We start from the raw sequence: 9,726 nt of genomic DNA, 5'->3' as shown, positions 1-9,726 counted from the left end.
TTTTGAGGAATGGCTAACTCTTGAGTGGGGGAGCAAAAGAGCAAACTGCCCACCTATTGGATGATGGTTCCTCCCCTCAAGTTATAAGTTTTGTGAATCCTTAGAGAGGGCATGGCCAAACAGATGGGAGCTGTCTCTGAATCCCTGTGGGACTACTGTCCAGGTTAGTTGTTGGGTAGCCCCAGATGGGGGTTCCCATTCAAAGGCAAACAGAAATTGGGATTTTGGAGCTAATGGGATACAAAAGGTCTTGGACCTTAAAAGCATCTTTAAGGTTCAGGATCCTAAACCAGAGGCTGTTGGGAGAAATGGTGCCAAGGATGACAAACAGATTTGACATGGTTGGGTGTAGGGGTGTAATAGCCTCGTTAATGGCTCACAACTCTTGGATTAGATGATAGCTGTTGTCCTTTTTTTAACTGCTAGGATGGGAATGTTGTAGGGTGAAGTTGTGGGGATAAGAAGCTAATGTTTTAAAAAGTTGGTGATTGTGGGCTATAGCCCCTCTCTAGTGTCAGACCTGAGAGGATATTTTGTTTTATGAGGGTAGTAATGGTGGTCCTTAAGTTGAGTTATAATGGGCAGGGTCCATTTTGCCCTTTCAGGGATTCCCTGATCCCAGACAGCAGGGTTGACTGGGGAATCCCAGGTTTTTAATATTTGTGTTGGAATGGGTGAAGGTGATGTTAAGAGAGCCCCTAGCATGTTCCATAGATAATTTTCAGGATGAGGCCTGAAAAAGATTCCACCCTTCCATTTTTGTAAGAAATCTCTATCTAATAATGGGTTGGGACATTCAGGCATAATCAGAAAACTATGGTAAATATTTGTCCCTCCGAAATCCTGAACAGGGGAATCAATGAAATGTCTAATGGCTAATAGGCCATACACTTCTATGATGGTGCAGGTTTTAGAGGACGTCTGGAGAAGGAAGTCAAGATGTAATAGGTAGCCCCAGAATCAAGTAGGAAAATAGTTGCCCTACCTGCTACATCCATTTGCACACTCACCTCCAGTCCACAGATGTGGACCCTTGAAGTTGGCACCGGCTGGAAGGAGCTTCCTCATTCTTGGGCAATCATCTGGGAGTCTGCTGGTAGCCCCTGCCCCTTTGGGTCAAGGGACAGAGAGCAGCCCTGTGCCCATGTTGTCAGCAAATATGGCATTTACTTCTTTTTTCTGGGCCAGGGTACTTTGGAGGTTGCCTGGCCTTGTAAGGTGACTAGTATTTAGGCATGCCTGACTTCCTTTCATCTTTCCATCTCCTTAGCCATAACCTCTGTTTCCTGGCCACCGTTATAGAAGACTGTGGAGGCCATGGCCAACATTTCATCTCAGGTAGCCCCAGGTTCTTGCATCAGTGTTTTGTAAAGTCTGGGGCTGTTTGGCAATTTGTCCTTTAGAATTACTTGGCCTCCCTAGGAATTTAAGTAAAGATTAGTATATTCTTTAAAAGCCTCTTTTATCCTATTCAGAAAGGCAGTTGGGTTTTAAATTTAAGAAATCTGAAACGTGTATCAAGCATGTTTTCTGTGCACAGCAGTATGAAATGACAAGTCAATAACAAGAAAATAACTAGAAACTCAAATGCATGGAGGCTAAACAGCATGCTACTAAAACCAATGCATCAACAAAGAAGTCAAAGAGGAATCATTAAATACCTGGAGCCAAAGAAAAATGAATGAACGCATGATGGAATATTTTTGGTTTGTGCAGCGCAGGCAGCTCTAAGAGGGAGTGTGTAATGAAACAGGCCTGCCTCAGGAATCAAGAAAAATCTCAATCTAACCTTACACCAACCTTTCTGCAGAGCAGAAATAAATTAAATGGAGATTAAAAAATAGAAAAGAGGGGGATCCCTGGGTGGCTCAGCGGTTTGGAACCTGCCTTTGGCTGAGGGTGTGATCCTGGAGTCCCGGGATCGAGTCCCACATCAGGCTCCCTGCATGGAGCCTGCTTCTCCCTCTGCCTGTGTCTCTGCCTCTCTCTGTCTCTCTCTCTCATGAATAAATAAATAAAATCTTTTTTAAAAAAATAGAAAAGATCAGGGGCACCTGGGTGGCTCAGTGGTTGAGCATCAGCCTTCAGCCCAGGGCGTGACCCCGGGGTCCTGGGATCTAGCCCTGCATCGGGCTCCCCACAGGGAGCCTGCTTCTCCCTCTGCCTGTGTCTCTGCCTCTCTCTGTGTCTCTCATGAATAAATAAATAATATCTATAAAATAAAAAATAGAAAAGATTAATGCAACTAAGAGCATGTTCCTTGAAAAGGCAAAATTGATTTTTTTAAAAAAATCTGTCAAAACTAATCAAGAAAACAAGAGAAGACTCAAATTCAGAAATGAAAGAAAAGTTATAATCAACAGCACAAATTGGATTGTAAGAGATTACCATGAGAAATTGGATGCCAACAAATTACACAACCTCAAAGAAATAGATACATTTTTAGAAACCTTAATATGCCAAGACTAAATCAAAAAGAAATAGAAAATGCAAACAGATCCATTACTAGAAGCAAAATTGAATTACTCATCAAAACACTTCCAGAAAAATCCAGGACCATCCAGATGGCCTCACAGGGACATTCTATTAAACAGAAAAAGAAGAATTAATACCTATTCTACTCCAAACTATTCCAAAAAAAAAAAAGAAGAAGAAGAAGGAGGAGGAGGAGGGGGAATACTTCCAAATTCATTCCATGAGGCCAGCATTACCCTGATTCCAAAACCAGAGAACGACACAACAAAAATTACAGACAAATATCCCTACTAAATTCCTCTCTCTTTCTCTCTCTAAAAAATAAATAAATCCTTAAGACTTCACCACATAGTATTAGAACTAACAAATGAATTTAGAACTTCTGCAACTTAGAATTTCTGCAACTTGCAGAACACAAAATGAGTCTACCAGAATCTGGTGCCTGCCTTCCTTCCTTCTTTTCCTTTCCTTTTTCCTTTCCTTTTTCCTTTCCTTTTTCCTTTCCTTTCCTTTCCTTCTTTCCTTTCCTTCCGTAGTCTCCATGCCCAACATGAGCCCAACATGGGGCTTGAACTCATGACCCTGAGATCAAGACCTGAACTGAGATCAGGAGTCAGATGCTTAACCAACTGAGCCATCCAAGCACCCTTCTGTTGCATTTCTGTAACTAATAACAAAGTATCAGAGAAATTAGGAAAACAGTTCCATGTTCAGTTCTTTCAAAACCATAAAATACTGTGAATAAATGTAACCAAGGAAGTTGAAAGACCTCTATGCTGAAAGCTATAAGATATTTAATGAACAAAATTGAAGATGACATAATAAATGGAAAGATATACCTTTGTTATGCATTGTAAGGATTAATATTGTTAATAATGCCCATACTGTGAAAAGCACTCTACATATTCAATGCAGCCCTTATCAACAATAGTAATAGTATTTTTCAAAGATTAGAGCAAAAAAACTCTAAAATTTGTATGGAAACAAAAGATTCCAAATAACCAAATCAATGTCAAGAAAGCATACTAAAGTTGAAGACATAACAATCCCAGATTTTACAGTATACTACAAGACGATGCTAATCAAAACAGCATAGTACCGCCACAAAAACACATAGATCAAGAGAACAGAATAGTCTGGAAATAAACCCATGCTTATATCATGAAACTACCTACCACAAAAGGAGCTGAGAATATACAATGGGGAAAGACTGTCTCTTAATAACTGGTGTTATGAAAATGAGACAACTACCTGCAAAAGGATGAAACTGGACACAAAAATATGTCCAAACTCATTATGGATCACATACCTAAGTGTAAGACTTGAAAGCATACACCTCTTAAGACAAAACAGAGGTGCTAAACTTACGGACATCAGCCTTAGTGGTGTTTTTGTGGAAGTATTCCCTCAGGCAAGGAAACAAAAGAAAAAATTAAAAACTACTCAGAAGAATGTAATAGATGTTTTCCCCAAAGAAGATTCTCAGATGGCCATTAGGCACATGAAAGAGCTGCTCAATCTCACTAATCATCAGGGAAGCACAAATCAGAACCATAATGAGATATCACCTCACAGCAGCCAGAACGGCTGGTATCAAAAAGACAAGATACAACAAGTGTTGGTGAGGATGTGGAGAAAAGGAAACTCATCTTTGCTGTGGGAAGGTACGTTGGTGCAGCCACCGTGGAAAACATTATGAAGTTTGCACAAAACAGTAAACACAAAAGGACCATATGGTCCATAATTCCACTTCTGAGTTCACCATAGGAAAGAACAAACACAGAAAGATCTGTGCACTACCACGTTCACTGTGGCTTTAGTTACAATGCTCAACGTATGGAAGCAACCCCCATGTCCATCCACAGATGAGTGGATGATGAAGATGTGGTATCTACATATAAGGGATTATTACTCAGCCATATAAAAAGGATAAAGCCATATAAAAAGGATATAGTTTTATATAAAGCTATATAAAAAGTCCTTTGTGACAACATGCATGGACCTGGAGGGTGTTCTTCCAAGTAAATAAGTCAGACAGAAAGACAAATGCCATATTTTACTTATATGTAAAACCTAAGTAACAAAGTAATGAACAAATAAAATGAAAACAGAAACAAACTTAAAGCCATAGAGGAAAAAATTGGGTGTTTGTGAGATTGGAAGGCGATGGAGGGATAGGTGAAATAGATGAAATAGGATTGAGGGGCACCTGGGTGGCTCAGTCGGGGAAGTGTCTGCCTTTGTCTCAGGTCATGATCCCAGCGTCCCAGGATCAAGCTTCCTACTCAGTGGGGAGTCTGCTTCTCCCTCTGCCCCTCACTCCACTTGTGCGTTCTCTCTCTCTCTCACTGCTCTCTCTCGAATAAATAAAAATCTTTTTTAAAAAAGAAGGGGATTGAGTTGTACAGAGTTGCACATATTTTTTGAAGATTTGTTTATTCATGAGAGACACACAGAGGGAGAGAGGCAGAGACACAGGCAGAGGGAGAAGTAGGCTCCATGCAGGGAGCCTGATGAGGGACCCAGGACTCCAGGATCATGCCCTGAGCTGAAAGCAGATGATTAACCTTCACTGAGCCACCCATGCATCCCCAGAGTTGCACTTATTTTTTTTAAAGATTTTATTTATTTATTAGACACACACACACACACACACACACACACACACAAAGATTGAGAAAGAGAGAGAGAGAGAGAGAGTCAGAAACACAGGCAGAGGGAGAAGCAGGCTCCACGCAGGGAGCCCGACGTGGGACTTGATCCCGGGCCTCCAGGATCACACCCTGGGCTGAAGGCGGCACTAAACCACTGAGCCACCAGGGCTGCCCTAGATTTGCACTTATTAAATAAGTCATGGGCAGTTGCGTGGATGGATCAGTCTGTTAAAGCATCTGATTCTTGATTACAGCGCAGGTCATGATCTCAGAGTGTGAGATTGAGCCCCTTCAGGCTCAGCACTTAGTGGGGAGTCTGCTTGAAGATTCTCTCTCTCCCTCCCCGCCTCCCACACACACTTTCTCAATCTTTCTCAAAATAATAAATCAAGAAATCTTAAGTAATGGGAATGAAAAGTACGGCAGAAGGAACATGGTCGATAATATTGTAGCAGCTTTTTATAGTGACAGGTGGTAATTATAGTTAGTGTGGTGAGCATCATAATGTATATAATTGTCAAATCACTATTTTGTACACCTGACACTAATATTATAGGTCACTCTGCTTCTACTGAAGAAAAAAAAAAAAGCCCACACTCAGCCCTCATCAATGAACTTGAACACTAAAGTAAGAATCCATCTTCCAGGTTGCTTGTTGCCCTTCAAATCCTCCCTCATGCTGAGCTGTTCTCCAGGGCAGGGCAGTAGGCACACACACCATCTGACCTCCCAGTGGCAGCTGGTGCAGCACAGGCAGGCTTCACTGAGGGCCTCTGTGCCTTCAGGACAGTCCAGGAACCCTCGATTGGACCAGGTTCTGGAGAAGGGAATGGCATTTGGACTCAACTTTGTTGGAGAAGGGTGATGTTTGTCATTTACTTGGATTCCCTGTTGGACTTTTCACCCATTCTTGCCCACATGGTGAGCCTTTCTGTATTTGTCTTATAAAGGGTAGCATGTAGATGTGTGAATCTTGCCAAGGTCCTTCCTCCTTTGCTTTTCTGATAATACTTACTCCACATTAGCTTCTATCTATTTTGAAGTATTTCTGAGTAAATAGGCTGCCTTTCCTACACTTTTCGTCTTCTTGCCAAAGTCCCAAATCACTAGGGTCCTCAGAATTTTTCTTTAGTCACTTGTCTATTCTTCCCTATAAACTTCATTTATATTTTGGGATCAGTATATGAATAGAATCATCATATGGTCTATTTTCTTACCTTCAAACGTCAGATCTTTCCCAAGAAATTAGATTATGTTACTAATCTTTGCAGTGTGTCCCAGTCAAGATAAAAGGAGTGCATCAGAGATTCAGCAAAATATTTTGCAGAATGAGCTACCCAGGGAAGAGAAAATAGTAAGATTTACAAGAAATGATTCGTGTTCTGTTTTTGGAGAAAACCCAAAATTTCATAGCGATGGAGATCAGACCCAGATCCAGGAAGGGCATTTGAATGACACTTGTACAGGAGGAGGTGGGGATCTGGGCAGATTGTGATACTAACTTGAAATTAAAGAACAGCTGAAAGCACACCTTAACAATTGTATAATTGGAATTTTCACAAGGCGAAATTTTAATGAATGCATTCTAGACATTTATCATCTGAAAACTACTTCAGTTGGAAGCAATGGTGAGAAAAACCATATGTAAGAACCCCAGAGTGCTGGGACTATATATGAGTCTTCAGCCAGTGCATTAAGCTTGTTCCCCTTTGTTACCATGCAGGCAGCACCAAAAATGTGACCATTCATTGAAAATGGCCAGTAAGTAGTCAAATAATGATTAACAAACACCAGTAGATCTTTAATTAAGAGATTGGTTATTGGGGATCCTTGGGTGGCTCAGCGGTTTAGCGCCTGCCTTTGGCCCAGGGCGTGATCCTGGAGTCCCGGGATCAAGTCTCGCGTTGGGCTCCTGGAGTCCCGGGATCAAGTCTCGCGTTGGGCTCCTGGAGTGGGGCCTGCTTCTCCCTCTGCCTGTGTCTCTGCCTCTCTCTCTCTGTCTATCATGAATGAATAAATAAAATCTTTAAAAAAGAGATTGGTTATAATCATTTTTTCCTAACAGTGTGCCTTCCTGTTTTGAACAGAAGTCATTTGCTGGAGTGTGTCTGTGAGAGCAATGAAGGTGGAGAAACCATAAACCAGATTACAGGTCTTACTGTGCTTGAGGATTATCCTACTGGAGATAAATCCTGTGAATGTGCTAAGTACAGAGATGGTTCTTTCCTTGAGAATCCACAGATATCTCACCCTGGACACAAGCCTAGTCCCTGTGAGGAAGGTGGGCTAGCCTGCAGCTGTATCTCAAAACTCAGTACTCAGGTGGACACAGACCTTGTGGGGAAACCTTATGAACCTCTGGACACTGGAAGAGCAACTTAGAAATACTTGAGTGGTCTTGGTAGTCAAAAATCTTTAAAGTGTGGGAAATGTGGAAAAACGTTCATCCTTTCAGGGTCATATGCAAGGTCACTGTCAACAGAGAGTCCATGTATGTGACGTGTGTGGGAAAACCTTTATGTATAATTCCGATCTCACAAGTCATGTGAGAACTCACACTGCAGGGAGACCATATGAATGGAGTGTGGGAAAGCCTTCAGATATCCTTCAAGACTGCAAAGACATGTGAGGACACATGCTTGGGAAAAAACCCACAAATGTCAGCAGTGTGGGAAAGCCTTCCCTGGTCACTACTCCCTTGCAGTACATGTGAGAAAACACGCAGAGTATGAAACCTTGGAATGTAAAGAGTGTGGGAAAAGTTTCAAGAAGCATTTGCCTTTTCAATGTCACATGACCACGCACAGTGTAGTGAAACTCTAAGAATGTAAGGTGTGTAGCAGAACCTTCAGGTATCACACAGCCCTGGGAGTACGTATGAAGGCACATAATGGGAATAGACTCTATGAATGTCAGCAATGTGGGAAGACCTTCAGATATCTTGGAAATCTGAGAACATATGACAACACACACTGGGGAAAGACCCTATGCATGTCAGCAGTGTGGAAAGACCTGCAGAAGCCTGAAAGAAACACACTGGAGAGAGACCCTATAAATGTCAGTCATGTGGAAAAGTCTTCATTCATCACCACACCCTCATAGTACATACTGTGAGAAGGCACACAGAGGGTGGATACTTGGAGCGTAAGGAGTGTGGTGAAACTTTCAGGAAGCATCGACCTTTTGAAGGTCACATGGCCACACAGATGTACTGAAACCCTATGAGTGTAAGGAGTGTGGCAGAGCTTTCAGGTATTATAGACCTGCAAGTCCATGTGAGGACACACACTGAGGAAAGACCCTATGAATGTCAGCAGTGCAGGAAGGCCTTTAAGTCTTCTTTTTTTTTTCCTTTAAGTCTTCTGAATGGACAAAATTTTGGGAAATATTTTAGCAAAGACTTGTTATTTTATTCATGAATATTCCTGTGGGACAGAAATATTTTCATTGTTTTAAACGTGGCTTTGTCTTTGTGAGTGTTTCTTCCTTCATAGGAATCCAAAGTGTATTAATTCCTGGTCCACATCACTGATATGAACAGTAATGATGTCCTTTGTCCTCTACATCTGTACAACAGAATGCTTTGTTATCTTAGGCTTTAAGCAATCACATGGTTATGTAAAACAGGTCTCTTTTCCACTATGTCTCTTGGACCCAGGATGAAAAGAATGTATCTGTAGGAGGGCTGTGTGTGTGTGACTTTATATAATTTTATTAAGAGACTTTCTTAATTTCACACTCCCAAATATTACTAGTCTATGATCCTCCCATGAGACTTATTGTTGAAAGTTCTTTTTGTTTTCTGTTGCTGGTCCTGGAATTTCCCAACTCTGTATCACCTCTTCTTTTCAGTCCTTATTATTGAAAGATAGGTTTTCACATTATTTTTCTCTCTTTATTGAGATAACAATTGTTAAGTTTGCAATATTGGTTTATCTTTTTTGAGAGTAATTTTTTTGTGTCTTTGGTTGATTTTGTTCCAAATGTGACTTGGAAGAACATACTTCTGTGTCACAGGATTGCTTTTTGTTTCTGGGGTTAGTGACTGTGGTGGAAATACCAATGTGGTGCTTTTTTCTGGTCCCCAGGAGATCAATTCTGGTGTGCACAGTACCACTAATATCAACCAGAACTCCTGGTCAAAATATGGCATATGGTAAATTTTTATCCACTTTGGACATACAAACTTTCACGGTTTCCATAATGTCCTACAGTCCTGAGGTACACCAAGCGCATACCAATTGGACTAAACGTTTCTGGTTTTACTTTTGGCAGAGGTATATGGCCAAATAAGAGTGTGGGATTCATCCTATTGGGTTGAATGTCAAAGGGAAAAGGATTGCTGTCTCAGTACCTTTAAAAGAATTTGCAGGGTTTTAGATGACTCAGGCAGTGGGACATGCAACTCTTGGTCTTGGAGTTGTGGGTTTGAGTCCCACATTTTATGTAGAGATCATTTAAAAAAATAATCAAAATAAAATCTAAAACGAAAAGGGATTTGCAATACATATCCAAGCTAATATTTACCATTTTCATCCTTTTGAATGACCCACTTGTAAACTATGAAAAACCTTTCTTCTTTAGAGAAGTGACATGT

The sequence above is a fragment of the Canis lupus genome, chromosome 20, assembly GCF_011100685.1.
Source record: "Canis lupus familiaris isolate Mischka breed German Shepherd chromosome 20, alternate assembly UU_Cfam_GSD_1.0, whole genome shotgun sequence".
NCBI classification, from domain to species: Eukaryota; Metazoa; Chordata; class Mammalia; order Carnivora; family Canidae; genus Canis; species Canis lupus.
This window is presented reverse-complemented; position numbering follows the sequence as displayed.